This window comes from Nanorana parkeri, unplaced genomic scaffold (genome assembly GCF_000935625.1).
Source record: "Nanorana parkeri isolate BGI_ZX_2015 unplaced genomic scaffold, ASM93562v1 scaffold625, whole genome shotgun sequence".
Classification (NCBI taxonomy): domain Eukaryota; kingdom Metazoa; phylum Chordata; class Amphibia; order Anura; family Dicroglossidae; genus Nanorana; species Nanorana parkeri.
In genome coordinates, this window is record NW_017306893.1 from 473,293 (window position 1) to 499,225 (window position 25,933).

Here is a 25,933-nt window from a genome sequence, read left to right on the forward strand (position 1 = left end):
AGACCGTTCCTGCCTGACTAACTTGCTAACTTTTTATGAGGGGGTAAGTAGAGATATGGATGGAGGGAAGCAGGTAGATGTGGTATATCTGGAGGCATTTGATACGGTACCACACAAATGCTTAATAGACAAGCTGAGAGCTATGGGCATAGATAAAGTGGTGTTTTCATGGCTAGAGAACTGGCTACGGGAATGTGTCCAGAGAGTATCTATTAATGGCACCTTTTCAGATTGGGCAAGTGTAATGAGCGGTGTGCCTCAAGGATCTTTGCTGGGTCCCATATTGTTCAACCTATTATTAATGATATTGGGGAGGGAGTGAATAGTCATGTTTCTGTGTTTGCAGATTATACAAAAATAGGGAGGGTATTAGAAATGGATCATGACAATATAACATTACAGGAGGACCTGGATAAAATAGGGGAGTGGGCAATAATATGGCAGATGAGGTTTAATGTCGATAAATGCAAAGTAATGCACTTTGGAAATAAAAATAAATAAATGGGCTATACCATCATGGGTATGCCACTAGGGAAGTCAGAAATAGAAAAAATGTGGGGGTCATTGTAGACCACAAACTGAATGGTAGCTTGCAGTGCCAGGCTGTGGTAAACAAAGCTAGCAGGGACTTGTCCTGTATTAAGAAGGGGATGTATTGCAGAGACAAGTCTATAAATGTGCCACTTTATAGATCATTGGTTCGGCCTCATCTGGAGTATGCGGTCCAGTTTTGGTCGCCGTTACTAAGAAGGGATGTCCTTGAGCTGGAGAGAGTCCAGCGGAGGGCAACCAAACTAATTAGAGGAATGGAGGACCAGAGCTATGAGACAAGGCTACTGAATTTAAACATGTTCACATTCAAAGTAGGGAGATTAAGGGGGAATATGATTTTCATGTACAAGATGTTCAATGGTGACAGCAACATTGGCAACAAACTCTTTAAGTTTAACTCCATTACAAAGACTAGAGGCCACCACCTAAAATTGGTGGAGAAAAAATTCCAGCACAAGGGGTTTCTATACAGTAAGAGCAGATAGGGTCTGGAACTCACTGCCACCAGCAGTGATTTCAGCTAAGAGTGTGGAATTGTTCAAGAAACTTTTGGATGATTTCCTGAGGGACCTTAATATTCAGGGATACAAGTATTCCTAAGAATGAGTTGAGTGTGGACCTATATGGGTTGAACTTGATGGACATATGTCGTTATTCAACCCCAAATACTATTTAACTATGTAACTAAGATAACTGGTTAATAGATTCCTGCTATTCTGACACCAGTCCACAGAATCAGATCAATGTTTCAAGAACAAGGAGCTCCATAACAGTTTGTGCTCTTTTTTGAGAATGTGATCCTGGTACTCAAGGGCACCATGTGTTTCTCCCTCTTAGTATCCAGGGGATGTGTGGGAAATTTGGAGGGGTTTGTTTGCCACTTAACTGGTTCCAGGGTTCTTTCATTTATTAGAAATACTTCTATTAGTAAGTAATTAGGACTGGCTGAAAGCCACAGTAAGAGGATAGGAGGGAGTCTACAAAAGGAGTATAATCAACACTTAGGGGGTCTGTTCATAAACAATTAATGGGCCTTTTACCTTGCAAATATCTGTGAACATTAGTTTAAGGCAAAGAATGCCAAAACAAAGTTTCTTAATGAAATCATAAGAATAATGATCTATAGAGATGGAATTTTTAGGCCATTTTCCATTTTCCACTTCACATTCTTCACGTGTATTTTATCATCTTAAGATCATCTTAAATGGTTGTTTACAATGCGGTTGTTTGCAATATGCAAGCTGATTTTTGTGCAGAGTAGCACCATTTAAATGTTATATGTCACTCCCTATTCTGTACAGATGACTGTTTGTGTTTATTGAAAGATCAGTCAAAAGTTTGATGAGTACAGTCTTTTATCTAAATGAAAAAATGTTGGGATCAGCACCAAAAGGAGACACCAACCCCTGAATAATTTCGTAAATAACAACCAAAGAGAATGGGGCTTTTTAGGTGACTTCTAGACAATGCAAAGAGATGCAGCTAGACATAATGACATGTAGCTCATTTCATAATAAATACATATTTAATAAATTAATATAGATTAATATCCTGGCTAGCAAACATTGAATTCATAAAACGTAACACAATCATTTGTGACAGGACCACATTACATGTATAATCAGCATAACACCTCTAGGATCCCGTACAGCACAACACATGCAGGGACCATGGGCAACAAAAAGAAGGAAGGACAGTGTCAGCATGAATTCAGAGATGATTTGAGGATCTACAGCTGAGTGATACACAATTAAGCTAAATTTTTGCTAATAGTTAGGGTACTTGAATGCATTTTTAACATTTAACTCCTCCTTTTAGTGTCACTTTAAGTGACATATGACCACTTAGCCTAAAACAAAACAAAACAAAATAATAGCAATGGCAGCTTAACGTTAAAGTTTACACTTAAATAAAATTTAAAAGAAATGGGTCCCTCAGAAACAAAAGATGTTAAGAGACAACTTTAGTGATTTTTCAAAAGACCGCCTACAACCAGACTACATGTGGTGATGTAGGTCTTTCATGAATATTTATGAGGACCCCCTCCTGAACGATACCATGCCAACCCCCCCCTTATGGGCACCTTATCCAATTGTTGAGGGGACAAGGGCCTCATTCCCACATCCTGTCCCCCAAAAGGGATGCTGGAGTCTGTGTACGGTAGACTTATCAGAATCTTGAGCCCCTTTATTAAAAGTTGTAGTCTTTTGGGATTTTGCTAAATTATTCAATACTGTACCACAGAAATGTTTAATCTACAAATGAAGGCCCATTGACATTAATGATATTGTATATGCAAGGATAGAAAGCTGTCCAGAGAGTAGTGATAAATGCCTCCATCTCAGAATGGACTAAGGTTTTTAATAGTGTGCCAATACTGTTAAATTCGGTTATAAAAAGATATTGGGGGTGGTATCAAGAGTTCAATATCCACATTTTCTAATGATACTAAATTATGCAGGGCACTAAATTCATCACAGGATATACTAATGTTACTGGGAAACCTTGACAGAATAGATGGATAGGCAGCTACATGGCTACATGGGTACCAAAAAATGCTTGTAAAATACTCATTAGAAGCAACTCCCCTGGGTAATAAGAATGGAAAAAGACTTGTGAGTCCTAATAGATCATGGAAAAAGCATTCAATGCCAAGCTGCAGCAAACAAAGCTAGCAGAATACTCTCATTCATTAACAAGAGTATTTATTCAAGGGTTGAAACAATAATTCTGCCCCTTTACACAACACTGGTATGGCCTCATCTTGAGTATACAGTTCAGTTTTGATCACCAGTCCATAACAAATATGTTTTTGAACTAGAAAGAATAAAGTGAAGGGCAACAAAATTAGCAAAGAATCTGAAGGACCTCAGCTATGAGGAAAGATTACATAGATTAAACTTATTCACTCTGGGGAAAGGGTGCTTAAGAAAAGATCTGATCATAATTACTACAGTCACCTTTGTGAATCAAAGGTGAATGTAGTAATTGTAGTAAAATGTTTGTCTAAGGTCTCTGAAGAAGACACTAACCATAAAAGACCTGTGTCTTTTTTATATCTTATCAATTATGTAACTATGGGACTATGTAAGATATATGACCCACCCCCTAGCTGAATGACTATGGGGTACATAGTGCACCTTGTAGGTCATTTACAAAAAAGTAAATAAAAAAACATGCACACTATGACAAATATACACAATGTCCCCATATGTAAAATCAACATCAATCATGTCATCCAGGTAATGTTGATACATGTCAATCATGTGTAACAATGTTGACCCTCTGCCGCCCACTACTACTCCCATCACAAATGACAGATCCCCGGATGGTTTCTGTATGTAAACCAACTGGCCAGGGATCCTGGATTACATCATTGACCAGATTTGTCACTTTTAAAAGGAGTACAGCTCTACTACTCTACTGTTTGTACTGTCTTGTAACTTCACAGCTGGTTTAAGGCATCCCCAAATCATATTGTTAAAAGTAGTGATGCATCGATACCGGTATTTTGGTACTGAGTACGAGTACCGATAATTTTTTTCCGTACTCTCCGATACCAATTATCGAGTACTGGAAGTCCCATTCAGGAAGCCATGTGGCGTGTAGTGACTCGCCACCTGGCTTCTTGATTCAGCCGGGAAGCAGGGCAGCATGTAAAGACTCGCCACCCGGCTTCCCAATTAACAAGAAAGTCTGCCCCTTTCACCTCAGCATGTCCAGCCAATCACCCCGGGGCCTCTCCACCCAGGAGCGGCCTTTACTCGGTACCCAACCGGAGCCGTCTTGCTGGCCAATCATGGAAGTCGGGCGCCGTGTAATGACGCGGTGCCCTGCTTTCTGATTAGCCGGGAGGCCGGCTCCATGCTCCATCGTCATGAGATGGCGAGGGAGCATGAAGCCGGCTTCCCGGCCAATCACAATGCCAGGCTCTGCGTCATTACACGGCGCCCCGCTTCCTAATTGGCCAGCTTCCTGACCAATCAGGAAGCCGGGCAGCGCATCATTACACGCTGCCCGGCTTCCTGATTGGCCAGGAAGTTGGCTCCATGCTCTCTCATCACAAGTGATGAGAGAGCATGGAGCCGCTTCCCAGCCAATCAGGAAACCATAATGGAATGGATGTGCAATTATACCATAATATGACTTGAGAAATAAACTTGTTGGAAACTTGGAAATATAATTTTGAAATGCTTTTTTGTTCAGCATAAGAACCTTGAGAATGCTACAAAGATTCCCGTCAGGCTCTCTGGAATACTTGTTTTATAATGCAATGTGATAGATTGTGCTATGAAACATGAATGTAAAAATTTGATTTGTGGAACTATTTGCAAAGTTATCAAAGCAAAACAAATTGAATATGGGAACCATTTAGCTAACATATGCAATTCAGAAACAAGTAAAATAAAAAATGCGCTCTTTTCCAAAACATTTAGTCAGCCATTGAAAAACAGATTGAGCAAAAACAATACACTAAAAATACATTAAATGCAATATGAAGACGGCAGTATTTGCAGTTTAACAGTTCTAGGTAATTAGTTATATTTTGACCATTAAATCAACTGATATTTTTACTCAATAAAGAAACTAAAACAATTATAGTTTGAACAACCATTTTATCTATAGAGATTAGGGATGATGTTTGGATTTGCCACTACCATGTGTACGAGGCAGATCCTATGTGCAGGAAGATGATCATTGTCATGCACAAGCATTTATCATGGCAGATATTAAAGATAAGGAAGATACAATACAGGGACAGAACTTTAGGCAAGGCTGAAGCAAAGGGCAACAATGTTCCAGCAGCCAACACTTACTGGTAAGTAGACTCCAGGGATGAGGAGGGGGTGGATGATGAGATTACAGCCTGTCCATGGGTGCCACAAATTGGAGAGGAGGAAGATTCTGAGAGAAAGGCAGAACAGCAACCTGGGGGATTTTTTTTCTAGCAGAGGCTTTCTTCAGGGGACTGGAGGAAACAGCTTTCCTAATGCATCTGAAAGCACCATCCCACAGGTACAAGCCACTGCTAGGTGGTCATACCTGGTCAGTGTTTGCCTGGCAAAAATACAGCACCAGCATAAGCTGCCTGCCAATTGACTCATCTTTGACACCCCAACATGCTACAACTCAACATTGGTCAAATGCAGAGGCTGCATCAGTGTGCCATCAATAAGTAAATGTGTGATTCTGATGTGAGGATAGGCTCCGGCTAGCTTAGGCTCTTTTCACCACATCAATGCCTCATCATTCAGGATGGGTGTGGCATTTTGGCACCTTTCTGAACCAAAATTTGTGAATTGTAATGAGGAGGACTCACTCCATTTTCTAATGTTTGCTGCAGGGAGAATCCTGCTTTGTGTCTAAAAGTTTACAGCCTATTCCAGTGACCCAGCACTTAAAAATATTCAGGGCTATTGTCTCTTAGGTAATACACTCTAATTATTATTCCAAGATAAAACCTGACTCATTTCTCTTTTGATACTGCAGCCTTACCTAGCAGCTGACAAACTGTCTAGCTACTGAACAATATTTGTGGCTATTATCTCTTAAATATAATGTTCTAACTTCTATTTATAGTGAAACCTGCCTTGTCTTTCCCTCTTTATTTCTGCTTACATATTGCCCAGCCACTGTACAATATTTGTGGCTATTGTCTTTCAGATAATACACTCCAATTTTTATTGAAGGATAAAACCTTGTCTTTTTGTATTTGTGGCCAATTCAAACGCTCGCATAGTAGGTAATATTACCACATGCATGAAGTCTTTTTAATTTTGTGAGAATAAATGGTGTATTTCCCATGTCACTTTTGAAGTCACAATAAAACAACCCACTACCTATAAAGCCTTTTTTTAAAGTTGAAATAAATCAGATTGGGGTGTCTCTGTATTTAAGCCAAGCTAAAAACTTGCTCCCTCACACCCTAACTTCTAGAGATATATGACAAAACCAGCAGAAAACTGGAAATTGAAAATAAATCAACAGCATTTTCAAATGGGTTTAAGAAATACAACCTAAGCAATACCATGATCATTCAAGGAAAAAGTCATTTTCAGATACAATACATAATGGTATAAAGATAAAAATCCTCAGGCAGCTGCTAGTCCTGTTAAATAAAACAGACCAAAGACTGTCAAGTTTTCACAGCCCTTGAACCTGACACAAGATATAAAGATTTGTATGATACGAGGTATTGCATCCTAGGAAAACCCCTAGTGATACAGAAAAATGTAGGCATTTATATTGGTTGACGGGTGCCTGCAGTATACTATACTATAAATCTTTACTCAAGCTTGAAGGTGTTAACATTTAAATAGCACATAATCTATACAAATTGACCATTGAAACTGTGAAAATACATTTTCTAATATCACAAAAGAGAAATTATTTTGCTATAGGAAAATATACATGATGTATCAGTGAATGTTATCATCATTGTTTGTCCTCAAAAGTAACTCAGCATCTAGCAGCCAGTCTTTTTATATTTTATTATTTCAACCAGGAAGAATAATTATTTAGTCAAATGAATGAAATATAGAGCCATGCTAGGATGGAAAAACGCAATTACACTAATTTTAATGACAATTATGGACATTGATGTACCATAATTAATTTTTATCTGCAATTAATTTCACAATCTTGTACCTATGTAAATCACTTTTCCCCTTTGTCTGAACATATTTACTATCCAGCTAGCAAACACAGCAAGTACCAAAATTGAACACAGTTGCTGAATAGGGCAGACACAACAAATTTAACATGTATAGCCATGTGAATTAATGTGCTACTTTTTTAAGCTACTGTAAACTCCAAACAAATAGCTAAATACAAAGTTGGAATACACATACAAGGTGTCTTACCTGTCAAAAGAGCTGTCATTTTTACAGTCAGTTTTTTGTCTTTTTATACCTCTGCAAGGAAACACAGCCAGGAGTGAAGCACCAAGGTCTCTGTTACAGTAAAGGAATGCAGTTGTAAAAAGCAATCCACAACTCTGCCCCCAGCTATATCTCCAACCTCGTCTCAATGTATCACCCTAACCACCCCCTCTGCTCCTTTCTAGACCTCCTGCTCTCTAGCTCTCTCATAAATTCCTCCCAAATGCACCTCCAGGACTTCTATAGAGTATCTTCCATCCATTGGACTCCTTACCACAACCTGTCCATCTATTCCCTACTCTGTCTGCCTTTAGGTGATCTCTTCAGGGAAGCCTATCCCGCCTGAACCTAACCACTGAATTATAATTTTCTCAAACAATTCATCCCCACACAGTTACTACCTCTTCTATTACTTGATCCCCCCCTTTAAACCATAAGCGCTCACAGGCAGGGCCCTCCTTACCATCTTGTCTTGATTTGGATTGTACCTGTGATATCCTCCTTATATTGCAAAGTGCTGAGCACACTATTGGTGCTATATTAATCCTGAATAATAATAATAATAATAATAATAATAATAATAATCAGGTTTTCTCTCCCCTCCTGTCACCCTGTTCACTGTCTGCACATATGCAAACAACAGAGCCTGATTAGCTCCATAACCACCTAGTCACTGAACTATAACTTTCTCAAACAATTCATCCTTACACAGCTACCACCTCTTCTATCACTTGCTCCTCCCTTTTAGACTGTAAGCTCTCACAGGCAGGGCACTCCTTACCATCTTGTCTTAATTTGTATTGTACCTGTGATGTTCTTATATTACAAAGTGCTGAGCAAACTGTTGGTGCTATATAAATTCTGAATGATAATAATCAAGTTTTCTCTCCCTGCCTCTATGCCTGTTCACTATCTGCACATGTGCAAAAAACAGAGTCTGATTAGCTCTCCACCACTTCAATTTTAAATATTGCTGTTAAAGCGATGGCAGGGGCTAATATCAAGGCACATTTATGTTCTTATTATGGTTAAATGTAAAAGTACTTTAACACGTGTGTAAGCTCAAAGTCTATTTTTAGTATGCCTGGGATCAGGTCTCACAGTTTTATTAAGCAAATCAATTTTGTGAAAAGATTCATACCTGAGAACATGCACAGATCTCATAGTTAGGGATAAGCTTTGGGTCTGGGTCGACCATGGGTTATCCCTGAACCCAAGTAATTTACAGTTTAAGAAAATTGTGAACAAATGCAGCTGTTCATGTCTATAACAACCAATTATCACTGGTATCTGAACTGTGGTCAGGTGGCTTAGAAGGGTAAATAATGGGGGGTTTATGTGCCAGACCACTCTCAACAAAAGTTTGGATTCTTAGCAGGCTTTGTTCAGTGTGTTTTGGTGGAAGCATGGAAAGACCACAAGTGTTGCTGAGAGAGAGATAGTTTATGCTGCTGATTTCTAAAAACATAATTTGTACAATGAGTCACAGACCCACTCCAATAGCAAATTATGGAGAGATCACAGAGTGTTTTAAAGGAGAGTTATATTCTGCTAGCGTTTACTGAAAATGTCTATATTTACATAGACACCGTAGAAGATTACAGAGTGTTTGAAGGGATACATACCTTTTTGTGTTGCCAGCAAAAACTTTAGTTGCTGTTTACCTGCTGGACCCCTCTTGCTATTTTTAGGGGGGTACTTATTTTATTTCACATTTTCATTAAATGCCAATGCAGTCACTGCAATATTTTGGGGGCTTTTTGCTGCATTAAAAAAAGTAGGCTAGTGTGGGTCCCATTGAAAAAGCATCATAGTGAAGTGTTTAAAGACTGTGCACATACTCACTATAGTAAGTTGGGGTTTTTTTCAGTAAAATAAACACATTCTGATGTTGACTTTTTGTTTAACAAAAGCTGTAATAAAAAATAATAAGTAAGGAAAAAATTGCAAATCAGCTACCAGAAACTTAAAACAGAATGGTCCTCTTGATTCATTGACACTCTGGTCTGTCCTCATCTGCCACTCAATCCTTCCCACTGGGCACTGGAAATCTGTCCCCCCACTATGTCCACTGTGTTCCATCCGATACCAGCAAGGATGGTGAGGTTTAGAGGGGACACAGAGGGAGCATCATGACAGAAGGAAGGCAAATTCAAGATGGCAACTGGAGGAGTGGTATAAATGTGTTATATGTTATATATCAGTTACATGTGTTACAATTAACACTGGAGTAATCAGAACTGATCACTCCAGTATTGTTCAATAACTAAGGAGATGGTAAACATTTACTATCCCCTCGTTTTATGAATAAACAGTAAGTGCCCCTTACAGATCACGACCCTTCGCCTGGCTTCCTGATTTCAAGTGAAAGAACACTGGCTTCAGAGGCTGCCTAGCTTCCTGACCAATCAAGAACAGGGGCGGCGAGTCATGATGTCAACCCTCTTTGTGATTGGCTAGGAAGCCAGCTTCACTTTTTTCTAGGCAGCGTGGCTTCCTGACTGATCAGGAGGCCGAGATGCGAGTCATGACGTACTGTCTGGCTTCCTGATTGGTTAGGTAGCCAGGCTGCCTACCAACAAGTGAAACTGGCTTCCTAGCCAATCAGGAAGCCAGGCAGCAAGTCGCGACCCACCTCCCTGATTCCTGATTGGCTAGGAAGGCGGATTCAGTTTTTTCTAGGCAGCATGGCTTCCTGACGGATCAAGAGGCCGGGACGCGAGACATGACATACTGCCCAGATTCCTGATTGGTTAGGAAGCCAGGCTGCCTACCAACAAGTGAAGCTGGCTTCCTAGCCAACCAGGAAGCCAGGGGGCACGTTGCGACCCACATCCCGGCTTCCTGATTGGCTAGGAAGCTGGCTTCACTTTTTTCTAGTCAGTGTGGCTTCCTGACCAATCAGGAGGCCGGAAAGCGAGCCCGGCTTCCTGATTGGTTAGGAAGCCAGGCTGCCTAGCAACAAGTGAAACAGGCTTCCTAGCCAATCAGGAAACAAGGAGGCGGGTCATAACCCACCACCCGGCTTCCTAATTGGTTAGAACGTCAGCTGTATGCTCCCTTGGCACTGCCGGTCAGAGGGACATCTCCCTATGACTGGAAGTTCCGGTATCGGGGAAGATATCGGAGCATTTGGATGAGTACAAGTACTCGCCCAAATACTCAGTATCTGCACCGATATTAGTATCAGTATCGGTACATCCCTAGTGCAAATCCATTTTATTGATAGTTGTCATTCAAACGACAAGCGCATTTATGAGCCTGATGAAGCAGACCCTGCGCAGCCCCAAAAGCGCTTGTCGATTGAATGACAGCTATCAATCAAATGGATTTTGCATGATATCTGGACATCTGTATTGGACGATATGTACTACTGATTTATATACAATAATAGCAAGCGCCCAACCCCCCCCCATCTCCAGCTCACAAGGTCACCTTTTCCAAAGACAGGAAGTGACAAAGGAAGATTAGGTCATGACAGATGACCAAAGGAGGTTTTTTTTCTTTATGGTTATTTTTACCCATTGGGTTGCATTGCGTTGCGTTTTTAAGCAGGTAAAATAGGGCTTGCCGCAGTTTTTTCACCTGCTCTGGATCTGGTCTGGATCCGCACGCTGCGATGTGAACTGGAGGTCAAAATACCATAGGAATACATTGGACGCAGTTTTGATACGGTCTGCACCTGCTCTGGTCCGGATCTGCTCCGCGCTTGGTGTGAACAAGGCCTAAGTCATGCTGGAGTCATCCACTGATACGTCCCACATTAAGAGCAGTGCGATCATCATCCATGAAAAGCAACTTCAGACAAGGCCACCTGTCCCATGACTCCGGTGTTAGGTAATCCTATGTTTCTACCAGGTTTGCAGGATACACCATTTTTAAATATTACAGATGGAGGGAAATGTAGATTCTATGAATTTGTGCCTCGAGAAGGAGTTCCAGCGATATCAGAGCTTTCGGAGAGCTTCTCTCCTATCTTCTTTAGATGGCAGATACTCCAATTGTATAGTTTATGGCAGACCTTTAGTAGAAGATTCAATGGGACAAGGACGAGGACTCCTTTTGAGAAATGGTGTAGTGAAAAAGGGATGTTGAGGCATGCTCTAGCTAAGATATATCATATGCTTAATGAACCCTCAGATCAGTTTTGCCCTTTGTTCCTCAGTAAGTGGGAAAGAGATCTACAAAGACGGTTTACTGAGAAACAAAGACATAATATATTATATTTTTCACAATACTCCTCTATCTCTAGCAGATTGCAAGAAGTAGGTTCTAAAATCCTAACATGACGGTACAGAGTTCCGACTATTCTACATGAGATTAAACCAGAAGAGTCAGATACATGTTGGAGATGTGGGAATAGAGAGGGAAGTATTTGTCACATATTTTGGTCATGCCCCAAAATAAATGGGGGACATGGGGGAACCAGGACTTGGGCAGCAGAGAGTAAATGTGACCCAGGATAACGGGGAGAGATCCGAGAGAGACACAGAGAGAAGTTTACAGAACAGGACAAGTGCAGAAGATTCTTCATTATACACACACACACACACACACAGCTATTATCTGTTTTACTGTCATTTTTATTAGTGGTAGGTAGCTGGCAGTAGTGAGTTACATCTGTTTCCACATATTATAAAGGTAGTTAGTGGAATAAGGGTATATGCAAAGCTTAACTTTATGGTAGCTAGATTTGAGCAAAGTTAGGGTTATATGCAGTGAATTATTTGTAGCTGGTTAATTGTAGTGGCGGAAGTAAGGCAAAAGTGTGACATAAAAGCCTGTGGAGTTGATGGCACTGACATCACTTTTTCAATAATATGATTTTAATAAAGCACATATTACAGTATTAGTGCCTTATCTTTCTAGTGTGTTCTGTTGTAGACCAAAACAGCTATTGGTCTATGATCTCTCTGTGATAAGTATATGATGTGGACTCCAGAATCCAGAGGGTTGGGGGGATCTTTTGGCTTTTTTTTTTGTAGTTTTTAACTTGTACTGTTACAAGAAGTTTATCACATTTGGATTTTTTGTGGCTCTGGACAACAGCAATTCCACATTCATCAATTTATGAGGGGTTTAAAAAAAGTTTTTTGTATATGTTTATTTAGATATTGTTAATAGCACTATTGCCCTTTGAAATAATTTCATTTGCCACTTTTTCATTGGTTCAATATGTATTTTTATACATTTTTACTCATTTTTATTTATTTTTAGTAGGGATGCATCAATACCGCTTTTCCGGTATCGAGTACGAGTACCGATGCTTTGCTTTCGGTACTCGCTGATACTGACTACCGATGCCAGTGCTTCCGCTGGCATAGAGCAGGGTTCCCAGGTAATCAAGAAGTTAGGCGGTGGCTAAAAACATACCACCTGGCTTCCTGATTGCCCAGGAAGCTGGCTCCATGTTGTTTGGCCAGCTTGATTGTGACCTAGAAGCTGGCTCAATGCTGATTGGCCAGGAAACCGGATTCCCAGCCAATCAGCATCGAGCCAGCTTCCCAGCCAAACAGAAAGCCGGGCAGCGAGTAATGACCCGCCTACCTGCTTCCTGATAGGCCAGGAAGCTGACTCAATGCTGATTGGCCCGGAAAGCCGGCTTCCGGCCAATCAGCATCGAGCCAGCTTCCCGGCCAACCAGGAAGCCGGGAGGCGGGTCATTACCTGCCGCCCTGCTTCCTGATCGCAAGGTAGCTGGCTCCATGTGCTGCTACTGCACTGCTGGTCAGAGGAAGTTGGGGTGTCGAGGAAGGTATTGGAGCATTTGGGTTGAGTACTTGCCCAAATACTCGGTATCGGCACAGGTACTGATACTAGTATTGGTATTGGTGCATCCCTAATTTTTAGTATTGTGGCCATATGGAATATATTTGATTATTAGGATTTTTGTATTGTTTCTTTTTATTTGTACACCTTGATAATATTTCATATTGTGGGAGAAAAATTTACTAAAAATGGCATCTGTGATTCAAGGCATAGAATATAAAGCTTGGCATATACTGTACATATATCCATATACTCATTTTAACTTTTGACATATATGCTTTGTGACACCTCCGCAAAAATCAGGCTTTTTGACAAGTGATGAAATCTGTGAATTTCCAGACAAGTTATGATGAAATCAAAATCACAAACATCAGATTATTAAGACAATCAAAAAGAGAAAGAGAAATCCACTTGATGGACATATAAAGCACAAAAACATCCATCTTATAAAAAGAACTGTGTGCTCATTTCAAGTGAAGACTGAACTTTGGCATAAGAGTATTTTCACCCTCCTTTCTTAGAAATGTAATCTTGTAGTTTCCTATTCGACCTTCTATATTATCTAACAGTCCACACACCCCCTTCCCCTTCTCTCTCTGTATTATCTTATAAAACCTTAACACGCCGTAATAAAGCAGACCAGCTTATAGCAGACTTTGATGGGTATATGTTGGTCTCCAATATCACGTTATTATAACATAACTTGAGCCCACTGGTTAATGGTGATAACAAGTGATTTACACCTGCATTCCAAATTTATTTCCACAACAATATTAATTGTCACATTTATTTATTGTCACTTTTTGTATAGTTATATTGGTGCTGTGCATTTTTTTATTTAAGTACTTTCACTTTGTTTGCGATGTCACTTACCTTGCCTGCAACCTGTTCATACTTTTGCTAAAAGATATGTTTAACCCCTTCATGACTGAGGCCCTTTTTTCATTTTTTGCACCCATGTTATATTCAACATTTTAGGCCTGAAAATGACGTAAAACGTTACTTGCAATGAAGTATTGGAGTCAATATAAATGTTTACTGCATGACTGATGCTTTGTTAAGGTGCAGCCCACCTTTATCAAGATCTTGAACAATGCAGGCTGCTGCTCACTGAAACACTGGTCATACAATAACAGTTTGTAACGAAAACTTATGCACTCACAGTAAATGATGTCCTCCCCTCTTCCCCACCAGCAAACACAGTACAGAAAGCACTAACTTGCACAATGTTTCTTCTTTTCTTCCTCTTGTTTTCACATCTCATTCAGCTGTTCCTTTTGATCAACATCAATTAGGTCTGGTGAAGAGGGTTCTCTGTCTTGTTTCCCTCATAGCAGCCATGTTTTAGCCTGGCATCACATATCTGCTTGCTCTCCTTGGTGGTTTATGTACACCATGGCCATGGTTTTGTTGTATTGGACCCTTGTTGATCACCCCTGAAGGTGGCATGTCAAATTCTGCAGGGAGAGCCAAATTGAACTGATTCAATGTGGAACTTGTGGATCCACATAAACTTGCTGAGAGACTTTAGGTCCAGGATGGGATTCACCCCTACATTCTGTTTTGGAACCCTGAAAATATTTGGAGTAAAACCCTTGGGACCTCTCCTCCAGAGGGACAGAGATGATGGCTCTGGGCATCAGCAATCGCTGCAAGGTTCTCTGCAGAGACTCTTTTGGCAGGGGGAAGGAGGGCATATTGGACATCAAAAAATTAGAAGGGTAGAATAAGACCCATACTGGTAACCTTGGTTAAACATTCCCTCATCACATCCATGAGCACTGCAATGGTGTTACATAACTTTGGGGACAGGCTTGAGGACTGCAGATCCAGCTGAGAGGACACCTCTGCTTCCACACCTTCCTTCTCCTCATCAACCAGCATAAATGCAAATGCTTAGGCTATAACTGATACCAACTCGGAAGGGGATGGAGAAAAGGGGGCACTCTGCAGCCTGACTCATCCAACATGGCAGAAATCTAAAGAATAAAAACGGTCATGAAAGCCACAAAATCAGTGTACAGTGTACAGTGCACAGATGTAAGCTAAGGTATTTTCAATCTGGAAGCTAGTTGCCACCGTTGCCAGACGCAGCAAAATAATTTAATGGAAGAATCGCATAAAAAAGGTAACTATTTACACCATAGCTCCCTCAATAGGACACTAGCAAAAAAAAATGAGAATTATTGGGAGTGGGAGGGGTTATGGCTTATATGAGGGTCCTCACAGCTCTGGCTAATGTCCAGTCACTTGACGGTACTTGCATATTTCCCAGTCATCTCCAAATCTGCTTATGTCCTCTACTGGGGTTTGCTTGCATGTGAGCATGTGAGGAGTTCTGGTCTTTTACAAAGTGCAGTTGAAACAGTTCTGCTACTTAGAAAGTCCAGCATGCTTGGCAAACTGAGTATCATGAATGCAACTTGTAACAATGCAGTATGCTTTCCCTGTAAAAAAAAAAAAAAAAAAAAAAAAAAAAATGCATATTTTGCTTCTATAGTGCAAAATGATCTAAAAATATTTGATCACTATTATTATTATTATTATTATTATATCAGGAAACACACACACATATACACTAAATTACCAAAAGTATTGGGATGCCTGCCTTTACACACACATGGACTTTAATGGCATACCAGTCTTAGTCAGTAGGGTTCAATATTGAGTTGGCCCACCCTTTGCAGCTATAACAGCTTCAACTCTTCTGGGAAGGCTTTCCACAAGGTTTAGGAGTGTGTCTATGGGAATGTTTGACCATTCTTCCAGAAGCGCATTTGTGATGTCTGGTACTGATGTTGGACGAGAAGGCCTGGCTCGCAGTCTTAGCTCTAATTCATCCCAAAGGTGTTCGATCGGGTTGAGGTCAGGACTCTGTGCAGGCCAGTCAAGTTCCTCCACCCTAAACACACTCATCCATGTCATTATGGACCTTGCTTTGTGCACTGGTGTGCAGTCATGTTGTAACAGGAAGGGGCCATCGCCAAACTGTTCCCACAAATTTGGGAGCATGAAATTGTCCAAAATGCCTTGGTATGCCGATGCCTTATGAGTTCTTTTCACTGGAATGAAGGGACCAAGAACAACCCCTGAAAAACAACCCCACACCATAATCCCCCCTCCACCAAACTTTACTCTTGGCACAATGCAGTCCGGCAAGTACCGTTCACCTGGCAACCGCAAAACCCAGACACGTCCATCGGATTGCCAGACAGGGAAGCGTGATTCATCACTCCAGAGAACACATCTCCACTTCTCTAGAATCCAGTGGCGATGTGCTTTACACCACTGCATCCAACGCTTTGCATTGCACTTGGTGATATAAGGCTTGGATGCAGCTGCTCGGCCCTGGGAACCCATTCCATGAAGCTCTCTATGCACTGTTGTTGTGCCAATCTGAAGGCGACATGAAGTTTGGAGGTCTGCAGCTATTGACTCTGCAGACAGTTGGCGACTTCTGGGCACTGTGCGCTTCAGCATGCGCTGACCCCACTCTGTAATTTTACATACAAATAATACGAACAGCGCTCTCGGATTGGGCCAAGGGAATAGGGTGCTGTAGCTCTACCTCGCCTGCAGCCCTAGGAGACAGGAGGAGTGCCGGGAGCAACGCGTTTCGAGGATGTTACCTCTTTGTCAAGCTCATTAGGAATGGTCCATTCCTAATGAGCTTGACAAAGAGGAATGGTCCATTCCTAATGAGCTTGACAAAGAGGTAACATCCTCGAAACGCGTTGCTCCCGAGCTTTCACCCACTACCTCACCAACCTGATCCTTCCTCACCTCACCACCATCCCGGCCGATTCTCCATTCTACATCATCACCACGGCACGGACACTGGCCTAGACACGTCCATCTCACAGCCCGAGTTCCTCCACTCGCAGCTGCAGCCCAGCCTGACGTCAGTCCTCACATCACTGGCACTTCACATTGCTTCAGCGGGGACACGGACACACTGTGTGTGCCATCACCTGCACCCCTGTCCACCCCTGTCCACCCCTCTCTTCTCATTTTCCCGTGATGAGCTACCCAAGGCAACACACTAACCTTCACTGATTGCACTACGTTGGACTCCACGATTTCCTTCACTGTTCCACATCCATCCGGTCCCGAGACCCACTTAAAAGTAAGTGATCCATCTCCTCTTGCTTCCCTCACTTTGTTTCAATCAGTTTCATAGTCCCTCTAGCCTTGCGCCCTCACGTTTGTTTTTTGTTTTCTGTAATTTTACGTGGCCTACCACTTTGTGGCTGAGTTGCTGTTGTTCCCACTTTCTTCCACTTTGTTATAATGCCACTAACAGTTGACCGTGGAATATTTAGTAGCAAGGAATTTCACATAAAACACCTGAATCCAATGATTTGGAGGCGTGTCCCAATACTTTTGTTAATTTAGTGTATATATGTTATAAATATCTACAGTATGTTATAAATAGCATACATGCATATATTCCTTTTAGCTTTTGCCAAGCAAAAGCATCTGAATATTTCCATTACTTATTTGCTGAAAAGTATAATATTTAACATATATACTCATTAAAGGCTGCTGGTGTATGAAATTATATGGTGCTTAAAGGTTGGATGTTTTGATGAATGCAACCATGCTGTCTTCCTATTTGCAGAATGCATTGTCAAGGAATACAATTATGTGAATGTCTTGTTAAAAGAGTAGTTGCACTCATATTATTTCTCGTAAAAACATATCTTAAACATTATGCAGCGTTGGCAGCTGTGGATTATAGATAAGAAAGGCTTTGTAATACCAAAGAAAGTCATTTTCTTTACTATTACTTCTAAAATAAAGTAGAATAGAACCATGAGCATATTTTGCAAAATAATTGTAACGATTGTGAGTATAGATTCTTTATCAGCTGCACTTTCTATGTATACCATTTCTATAATGTATACTTGCATCTGCAAGATGTTCTTGTTTTAAAAAAATATTACTGTGCTCAAGTTTTCATGTAAAACAGATGCATATTTACCTGAAGCAATTTATATTCCTTTTTAAAGGCCTAAAGGCAATTTTATTATTTATTACACATTGGATATTTAAAAGCATATGGGAGTAGAAATAATGTCTTTCTAGCACAAACACAGTTTAGTTAAGTTTCATACAATTATTAAAAATAAATGCTATTGAAAATTAAAATAAGTTATTGGACAGATTTACCAGTGTTCAAGAAAACAAGTTAATATCAATGTGTACAGGACAAAATGCACTAAATGTTGTCTTAGGATTTTTATATAATTTGGTGACAACATTTGCACTGCGTAATATTATTCTGTGAGTGTTCAAACAGCATAGTATTGCTTACATACCCTTTGAATATAACTGTTACACAAGCCTGTCTGTCTCAAAATTTCTACATAAAACTTTTCCTGTAAAAATGCAATAACTGGAAGTAGAACCTGACATCCAAACATGCATGCACACAGAGATGAGTCAATACTAAAATGTATTGTTTGGCTTCCTTGCAATGCAGTGTTTAGTTAGCCAGACAAGCTAATAATACGTCTTGTCATAGATCTTATATATTGATTATACTTTAGCAATAAAATGGATGATGTATGAGATACTAAAACAGTGTTTAAATCTAAATGTGCACTCAAAACAGATACAAACATATTTAATATACTACTGTGTTACCTTTTATAGCTTATTATAGCATTGTCTAAAGTGTGAAGGCTTGGATATATCTGTAATTGAACAGTACACTGCTTGCATAATATAGCTTACACATATACTAGAAATTTTAATAATTTTTGTCCTTTTTTTAAGATCCACCCAGTCTCCCTACCTTACGTGAACTTGAGTGGATCCTCATCCTGGGGTCCAGTGTGGGCTGCTGTGCTGTGATGGAGCACCATCCATATGTGCATTATTTGTACAGCTCCCTTGTGTGCCCTGCAGAGGTGACGGGAGCCAGAATATGATGTCAATCCGGTCCAGGCACCTCTACAGGGCACATGTGGAAGCTGTAAGCAATGCAAGTATGGATGGAGCTCCCTTATGGCCATACTTCCAGCCCACCCCACCTCAAGCTGACAGGGCCAGGTAGCAAATTTTGAATACAAAAGGGAACAGAGCGCCACCTCCGTGTGTAAAAACGTTTATTACAATAAATAAAACAAGGGATAAAAGTACTCACAAACAAACGTTTTCATGCTTCTTGGCCGACCGCAGTCAGCCAAGATTGACGCGTTTCAGGGGCAAGCCCAACATCTGGATCCGCTAAGCCAACCTCCGGCACGCTACTTGCTGCTGTTCGGTCTATTCTTATAGATGCTGTGAGTGAATACGGGTGAGAACAGAAAAATGAGCAGAACAGAAAAATTGTTTAGAAAGTAGAAAAAAATTAATAGAAAATGATTGTGCGGAGCTAGCAGTGACTGCTTGCTCCGCCCAACTGTTTTCTGTTGGCCAGCGGTTCTGCTGCCGTCAAAAAAAAGAGAAAAAAACTCTCCTGGGCGCTCTGGGAGTCTCCCGCACCCAGCCGCCAAGGAGAGAAACACTGCTTTTCCTTGTTTTAGAAAAAAAATAGAAAAAAAATTTTGGGCCATAGGGATGCATCGCTAGATTCCTATTGGCTATTTCAATTTGCAATAGCCAATAGCAAACTAGCTATTGTATCCGACCTCTGCTGCTGTCAGTCAGTAGTGGTGGACCTGATGGAGAACTGCAGCAGAGGGCGGGTGCAATGCTAGCTTGCTATTGGCTATTGCAAATTGAAATAGCCAATAGGAATCTAGCAATTCCAATGGCCCCGTGTCAGAATAAAAAAAACTAAGAAAAAGCAGTATTTCTGTCTGGAGATCAGTGTCCCTGGTTAGCTGGTGACCAGGGACGCTGATCTCTCTGCAAGTGGCCGGAGCCAGCCGTAAGATCACGGTGGCTCCGCCCAACTGTCAGAAGGACCATGAGTACACATAGAACCGAATCCTTCAATAAAACCCAGTGTTGCCTAATGAATGCATCAAAAGCACGCTAAATATAACATATTTCTAAAACTTTTGTTAATAATGCTGAATATTTTAATGAAATTACTTAATACACTTCTGTTTGGCTTGATGCTTATGTAAATGCAAAATGTAACAATTGTTAAAAAAAATAGGTTGATAAAAACAGCTACATATTAGCCACATAATCATTTCCCCCGACATTGGTTTGTAAACACTGCTCTAATCAAATGGCATGTTCCTGCTAATCTGAAGAGTTTCATTTTATACAGCAAAAACATACAAGGACTTCCGGTTCCGGCGCCCGATGGAGTAGCGGTGTACGAAAGTGCTCCGTCCCGCTAATTACCGAACACATCCTAATACCGCTCTCACCCGGTCCTTTCTGCAGCCGAATCACCCGGGATCGATCAGTGGATGATGGACAAATTCTTATCGAGGCCGCAGTCAACTAGACGGAACATTCTTCCGCTCGAGACCTCTCCACGTGAATCTCCCGACATGGCGGACCGGAGCGAGCCATACAAGTACACAAAGATAATGTATTTTTACAGAATTTTCCACAATGTGATCTTGGAAAGATTAGAGTTAAATGTAAAAGAGCAACCAAGAAAGGTCTCTGGTGAAGTCATTTTGGTGGCCTGCAGAGGAAATAAATATTTGTGGTTGCTGCATAGAACTTACAGTAATCTATGATTTTAGGCTTGGTACAGCAGTCACTCATTACAGGGCTTTTAATAGTAGCAGAAATTCCTGTCTGTATTATTCTGGCACATTTTTGTAGGATGTCAGTATATAAATTAGTACACACACGTTTTGAGGTTTATCATAATGTTAGCTTGCCATGCTAAAATAGCAGATTTCCTTTTCAGACTCCATCCTTTTGATTTAAGTGTAAACTCTGTAACATAAGGTTCTTGTTTGAGGTGTTTTGTGGAATTTATACTGTTCCTAAATTGCACATTATTGATTTCTTCTGACTCAGATAACTGAAATATAGAAAAACAAAAGGTCAACATAGATATGAGAAATTAGTTGTTTTCCTTTTATCTTAGAAGACAGCACCTTATACATTACAAATAATTCCAGTGCGTTCAAACATTTGTAGTGCTAATGTGTTTTTGCCGAGCGGGTGATACAATTCATGGCAATCTTAAAATAAGATATTCAATAACAGCATCAATGGAAGTCAAAACACCAGAATGAAAATATTCTAAAGAGAATGGTTTTTGCATTAAAAGCTTTAAATTACGGCAGATCTTCAGTGCTCATTACACCAGGAATCTTGTTCACCCCACACCTTCAACATGGCCACAGCAAAGTAGGTGCTAGGCACTCATAGTACTGCATCCAAATCTGATGTTGACCACAATGTACCTTGATGTACAGATATCCAGCTAACATACGCAGACTGCCAAGTTTGCAATGATATTAATACTTAATGCATTTTTGGGGACATGTCCCCTTCATCAGAGCACCATCAGGACTTACAGTCTTGACATTTGTGATATGGTAAGATTATGGCTTTACTATGCTGGCTGATGTCAAGAGAGCTCCAGGGAATTGTTGTGTTAATGGGCTTCTGATGTCAACCATGTGTGCAGGAATTCTGTCTGGCAAAAAGATAGGTTAGACATTGCTGTGGTGTTTAGGACACAGGTCTCAAATCTAAAGAGTTGGATAATTAAACATTCTTTTTTCCTTACTTACATTTTGTTCTGAATGACTAAAGTTACTTTTTCAGCATTGGCCTACCAGCATTGTGTGGTAAATACAAGCTTGGCCTTTCTACACCCCATGTTTTATTTTTATATTTTTGTCTTTCTCTAAAGACTATGAGGGTTATTCACAAAGCTAGCCAAAGGATCAGCCATAGCTCCGGCTGATCTTTCGGCTAGCTTCGGCCGTCTGAGCCCTTTGGTTCAGTCGAACCAAAGGGCTGCTGTACGGGCTATTCACTATAGCCCATACAGCTCCCAAAGCTAACCAAGTGGCTCAGTTGAGCTAAAGGCATATGCTTCGGCCCGACTGAGCCAAAGTGAAACCCAAATCGGGCCAAGCAGCCGGCCATTGGCCGGCCAAAAGCCTCACAACTGACAGCTGGGCGGAGACCTGGGGACGCTGAACTGTCATTACACAATGATAACTTGGCAGATCTGTCATTGCAACTGGCCAGAGCCAGCCCTTTGATTTACAGCCGGCTCCACCAAGTTGTTATTCATTGGCCGGGACCTGCTAGAAGACTCTAGCAGGTCCCGGGCAATAGGAAACAGTTGGGCGGAGCTAGCTGTCAAAAATAAAATTTTTAGCAGTTATCATTTATTCACCTTTGAAACATTTTTTTTCTACTTTTCTTTTTTTTCTACTTTTTGCACTGATTTTCTATTCTGCTCGGTACCACGGAGGTACCGAGCAGAATAGCCGAGCTGAATGCCGGTCTCATGAACCAGTACTGTCTGAAACCAGCCCCAAAATTTAGTATTAGTATGGAACAGTAAATACACTAACAACAAGAAAATGTAATGATTCTGGAATTAGAGTTATTTTTGGTGGGGCTGAGTGTCAAAGCATATATTTTACACTTATTTTCCGGTAGAAAAAGACAATTACCCTCTATGGCATACTAGCGACTTCTACAGAAAAAGTTATTTAATTATTCAAAATTTTCATTTGTCTGTTCAGGTTCTATTATTATCAATATTCTTAATGCCTGTGGCATTTTATTCAACACAGAGGACACAAATGTACTGGAATTATTTAAAAATAAAATTTGCCCCTTCAACTGTACACAAACTGACATTGTTACAAACCTTAATTTCACTTTTTAATATACCAAATAAAATCCTGGTTTGTTGATTCCATTTCATATTTAACCAGTTAAAATTATACCACAAAGTAAGATATGTTTTTATTTATCAAATGGGAACAGTTGTAAGATCCCACCTTCACTTTGGAAGCCTTTCCCCATATTTAAAAAAACTGGTGGCATCACTGGTCCTTACGTTTCTCCTTCTCTGGCAGTAGGTAGCTATTACTCCTGCACTGAACAAAAGGACATTCCTTTCACTGCCATAGTGCTCTAAGCTCAAGCCACAATGATGACACACTCCCAGGAGGTGGTCCACGATAGCCTGGGCTTGGAGGAAGTGGGTTAAATTATGCTAGGCATCATTCAACCCAGTTGGCAGGCAATATCTCGAGAGTTATTCACAAAGCTGCTGAAGGATCCCACCATAGATTTGGCTGATCCTTCAGCTAGCTTCGGTTACGGGAGCACTGCGTTTCAGTAGAATCGAAGGGCTGCTGTACGGGTTATTCACTATAGCCCGTACAGCTCCCGAAGTTGGCCGAGCGGCTCGGTCGAGCGGAAGGCATTGTCTTTGGCTTGACTGAGCTGAGGTGAAATCCAAATCTGGCCGAACGTACAGCTGGGCGGAGCCAGCCATCATCAGCCTGCTACGGACATCTTGGCGCAGCAAGCCATCATCTCACGGCTGGCTCCGACCACTTGCAATGACAGTTCAGCGTCCCCTGGTTACCAGGTAACCAGGGACGCCGATCTGTCATTACAATGAGAACTCCGCCGAGTTCTCAGTGTGTAATGACAGTTCAGCGTCCCCTGGTTACACAGTAACCAGGGAATGCTGAACTGTCATGAGAGCTTAGTGGAGTCGGCGGGGATATCAAAACTGGCTCTGCTAAGCTCTCATTGTATCCCACCAGGTAACCAGGGGACGCTGATCTGTCATTACAATGACAGCTTAGCGGAGCCGGCTTTGATATCACCGCCGCCTCTGCCAAGCTCGCATTGTAATGACAGCTGGTCCCGGCCAATAGAAAACAGTTGGACGGAGCTGTCACTGCTAGCTCCGCCCAATCGTTTTCTATTTTCTTTCTACTTTTTTAACTGGTTTTCTATTCTGCTCGGTACCACAGAGGCCTATTCACTCACTTCTTTTCTGCTCGGCGGCATTTGGCTATTCACTCACTGCTATTCGGCCCCTATGAGAATAGGCCGAACAGCAGTGAGTAGCCTGCCGGAGGTTCGGCTCAGCCAATCCAGATGTTGGATCGTCTGAGTCGAACTTCTTCTGCACTTTAGGTCGGTCAAACATGCTGAGCCGATGTACAGCTTATTTAATTCTTGGTACGGCTAAAATCAGCCGTACAAGCCTGAAGTGAAGAGCCGAACAGAGTTTGGCTCACTTCACTTCGGGTCGGTTATTCACACGGCTGCCTTCGGCAGTTTTGTGAATAACCCTCCTAGTGTTTTAAAATAATTACCTTGGGGAAAACACTGTAATGAAAGTAGGTATTGCAGCATTAACTGATTTTTTTTTAATTTTTACTTTTGATAAGCAAATGATTTCCAATTTTTAATACTACTGGAGTTCTGCTTTAAGTATATGTATTATGAAAAGTATATATACAATAAATTATCTCAGGGTGTAATTCTGCATTGGATTTATATTGAACCCAGTATGTGACTACTTAGAACCAGACCTTGCATCCAACTGGCATCTCTTGGCAGAATTCTGCAAAAAAAAATGGATAGAGGTCATTATCACCCAGAGGAAACGGAGACTAGATCATATATCTAAGGAAGCTGCTAGCCTCCGTCACAATATTCAAGACCTTTTTGGGACCTAATGCCTTTTAAGCCCATGGATGTCCAACCTAAATCACAAAACTCACATACATGAAAACAACATCATTAGGTCCAAATCCAAAAAACTGACAAGGGACATCCGTGACTATAATCTCAACAGAGTTTTATGTTGGAAACAGATTCAGCAGAGTCACTCTGCACACCTACCCAAACCAACTTGCCTCTTAGCCACCCGTTACCCACTACCAGAGTAGCTGGGTTAGTATGGGATGATAACACCCTTAGATATCATCCACAATCGACACGTTCCTCCAGTACGATGGCTTGCACACCACAGGCTAAGCAGATAGATCCATCCACTTCCCATCCGGTCCCCCCTGCTCCAGTTCTGGCAAGCATACCGGCTAATTCTAATCACCATTCGAGGTAGACGAGGCCCATATAGTCTTAGCAGAAGGTTCAAGAGAACCTCCAACCCTTTACAGTGAGTTCTCTCAGGCCCCACCGATTCATTTTTTGGACCTAGGCTCCACACACCCTCCAAAAATAAAAATAAAAACACGAGAAGAGAAATCAGAGCAGGTAAACACTGCCAAATCCCCAAAAAAGAAACAGCTTTACAGGAGAATCCTCCACCATTAAAATGTTCAACCTCTCAAAACATCAGCTAAGTATCAGCGAGACATCCTTGCTCAAAAAAGGCCTCAACTTTGCCCCAGATGTCACTACGGACTACTTTACCGTATTCAAGGACCTCAACAGGTTCATTAGACTCCTCACTCTTAGGAGGCATTACAGCAACACCAAATCCTCCTTCCCATCTAAAAACAGCTTCCAGAATATGGTACCCAATCATGAGATCCTGATAGATATCTTTGATGAACAAGATGGAGATGTCCTTAACACTCTATACGAATTGGCAGATTTAAACTCGACCCTTTCTTTGGATTTCGAGTCCTTCATCACCCCTGACATAATTCAGACCTCCCTCAGACCTAAATCAACTTTCTTCCCGGTCCATTCCAAAGGACCTTTCATAGATACGCTCTATCATGTAGTGTTTGCCGACCTACAGGAAGTTTGTAAAAACGCCAAACATCAGCCTAATCTGACTTTTCTGGAAAATAAGGCATTGAAAGATCTAATCTTGAATAAGAATATTG

General features: G+C 41.1%; 1 long non-coding RNA gene across 1 annotated transcript; it reads right to left on the bottom strand.

Moving 5' to 3' along the window:
• Positions 1–7,529: 7,529 nt before the first annotated feature.
• On the bottom strand, positions 7,530–25,585 carry LOC108792290. Its single transcript, XR_001941555.1, has 3 exons — positions 25,575–25,585; positions 22,615–22,617; positions 7,530–7,604 (listed from the first exon to the last, which is right to left on the bottom strand). It is a non-coding gene; the product is annotated as an uncharacterized LOC108792290 (long non-coding RNA).
• Between the last annotated feature and the right edge of the window lie 348 nt (positions 25,586–25,933).